Source organism: Salmo trutta, chromosome 14 (genome assembly GCF_901001165.1).
Source record: "Salmo trutta chromosome 14, fSalTru1.1, whole genome shotgun sequence".
NCBI classification, from domain to species: domain Eukaryota; kingdom Metazoa; phylum Chordata; class Actinopteri; order Salmoniformes; family Salmonidae; genus Salmo; species Salmo trutta.
Window position 1 is genome coordinate 50,074,911 of NC_042970.1, and position 3,198 is coordinate 50,078,108.

Below are 3,198 nucleotides of genomic sequence, written 5' to 3' on the forward strand. Positions count from 1 at the left end.
GTGCTGTTCTAATAACCAATTGCTGTGTTCATGCAAGTGACTGATTGAACAAATCCTCACTTATCAGTATCTGCAATTTGGCAGTACCTTGTTTTGAGAACGAAAGATAATTTCAGTTTCAAGGTCTCAGCTTAGAGAGAAAAAGCCTTGTGAGGTATTGGTCTGTCACATGTTATGAACAAGTATTGGTCGGTCACATGAATGAAACAAAACTGTAATGATGATAGAATGATGCTGAATCATGCAAATATAACTTGTCTGTGTATAGACGTATATAAGACAACAGCTGGGACTGCCGCAGCAGAGATTCTGACACACGATGGTGCATTATGTTTGTTGGAACCTCTCCAGCACTCTGACAATAAACAATGATTCATATAAGATTGACTTTGAGTGTCCCTTTGTAAGAATTTCCCCAACAATATCTTTGTGATCCTGAAAATTACGCATTTGCTTTTTCTTGCCGTTGATATATTGCTGGTAGTGGATAGAATACAGTGCATCACATGTATTACCTGAAAGGTGGAATATATTCTTCATTATCCCTTTTTTTGGAGGAAATAACAACCAACATATATTTGAATAAGCAGTTAATAACCACAGTGTCTATTTGTCTACATTAACATATTTCTAGTATATATTTCTTCTACATTAATATGTTTCTATACAGTATATCATTCTGTACTGTAGTCTACCGCCTGAGGCCAATTGACATCACTACCAGTACCACTCTCTCTCCCTCATCAGCTCAAGTGCACAGTATGGGACCTGACCACTGTCACAGTCTGTCAGCGGGGGTCTGGCTGGTAGGAATGTATTAGTGTGAATGTAATACCGTGTTGTACAACGTGCCAGCCTGTCTGGTCTGTCTGGAAGGCAAACAGCAGGCCATGGCTGACCTGCTCTGACCTTCTAATGCGCACATCAAACAGCTGGGAGACCTGTTGTGATCGTCATCCCGCTCCGGGTCACTCCCGGGATTAGACCTGAGTTGTGTTCATTAGGCGTCAAAGGACTGCAACATAATTGAAACAGGGAAGGACTACCTGACTACCTAAGAAATTATCATTTTTGCTTTCCGCTGCAAAATGTTTTAAAAGGTTTTCTGCCCTAATGGATGTTACCCCGGAGGGATGCAGAGGGGGATTGAGAGAGGCGTTGAGCCACAGATTAGTCGCTTTGCCTTTGTCCTACTTCCTGGCCCTTGAGGGACCGGATAGCGATCATATTTGGAGCCAGAAAATGTTGGTTAATGTGTTAAACTGGCTGTATCCTTAATGACAGGCCAAAGGATATGGTACATTTGAATAACTGTGGAAAACTGTAGCCATATATGTTAACATACATGGTGTGGACAAGATGTCATGGTGACATATACTGTATGTGTTAATATGTTGACAAATAAATTTAAATGATACATGCATTTTCTTTTAAATATATGTTTTTACTTTATTCAAAGAATCCCATTGAGATCTAAAATCTCTTTGTCAAGGCAGACCATAGCCAAGGAAGCAGATCCGGTATAAAACACAGAAAATCATACAGCAAAGAAACAAAAACATACACTCTATTACTATATTCTATATTTAGCCATCTAGGGCTAAAACAGTGACACCCATCCTGCAGCATATACACTGTTGCATATACACAAAAGGGTTCCAAAAGGGTTCCTCTGTTTTCTCTATGAAAGAACCCTTTGAGGAACCCTTTTTGGTTCCAGGTAGAAACCTTTTTGTCTTTAGAAATACATTGACGGTTACTAACTATGACTGATAGCTTACAGCGAGTAGTATTCATATTCTTATATACAGTACAGTTAAAGTAGATCTTTAGAAAGAGGAGAGGCACTGTGACACAATATGGTTGTTATTTGTTTTTTAAAGCTAAACTTGCTTTTTGCCTGAGTAACCTCTGGTGGCAGAGCACTCCACGATGACATGGCTCTATACATAACTGAGTGACTCATTATATCTGTCTTTGGTTTGGGTACTGTGAAGAAACCCATAGTCTCATGTCTGGTGGGGTATGTACAGTATGTCTGTTTGAAGTGTATGCAAACAGACTATACAAGTGGTTAGGCATTTTCATCACACAAATGTTTCTTAAAAAGACTAGAAGAGAAGTAGTCAGTTCTCCTCAACCCTCAACCATGAAAGACTATTATGCATGTTGTTGATGTTAGTTTTGTGTGTGCAGTTAAGAGCAAGGCGTGCTGCTTTGTTTTGAACCAGCTGCAGCTTTGCTAGGTCTTTCTTTGCTGCACCTGACCATATTACCAGACAGTAATCAAGATGGGACAAGTTCATAGACTGAACAACTAGCACAGTTGATTATTTGTGTCAAAAACGCAGAACATATTTTTATAAAAGACCTGCCTCTACCCATCTTCCACCTTCACAACAACTTTGACAATATGACTTGACCATGATAACTGACCATCCAGTTCATGTTAAAAACTATTGGAGATAAAAAATAAAAATGGGACTGTGCACCTGTGTGAGCTTTGACAAAACACCAATATTAGACTCACGGTCTGACTTTTGTCGGCCACTATTGACACAAGACCAGCATGGCACTCCAGTCCTGTCAGAAACATTTGTAAGGATTTGACCAACCCTTCAAACTTTACTCATAACATAATTTAAAAAAAAATTGGTAGAGAAATTAAGCCACTGCCACTTCTATTAAAAAAACAAACGGTATGCCTTCAAAAATCGTAACAATTACAACATAGAGTAGATGTTGCCAATTTAACTCTTAATCAATGTAATCAGGGCAGAAATCATAAAGCGTCTCAACAGTCAGACTGCTAATATAGGATCAGTTTTGCGTTTCAGATCAAATTGATAAAGGTTACATGGGCAGGAGGGACCTGTCCATGTAATAGAGACAAATCGATATGCTAGCATAATCTGAGTATTAGCACAACGCGCTCTACAGTATCCTGAGTTAGCCAGGACATTTCAGTACACAGGGTGTCAATCAAGTGAGGTGTAGGAGGGGATTGCACAAATCCTCTTTAGGGTACAAGCTGTGGGCAGCAGATCAACTGGCAGAGACCTTTAGCTTGAGAAACTGTTGACCGTCGCTGGACACATGAGAAAATATAAATAATTCCTCAATATCAACCCTCTCACTCTCACAAATGTGAATTTAGAATTTGTTTTGCCTATATGGAGGTGCACATGGACTATGCAA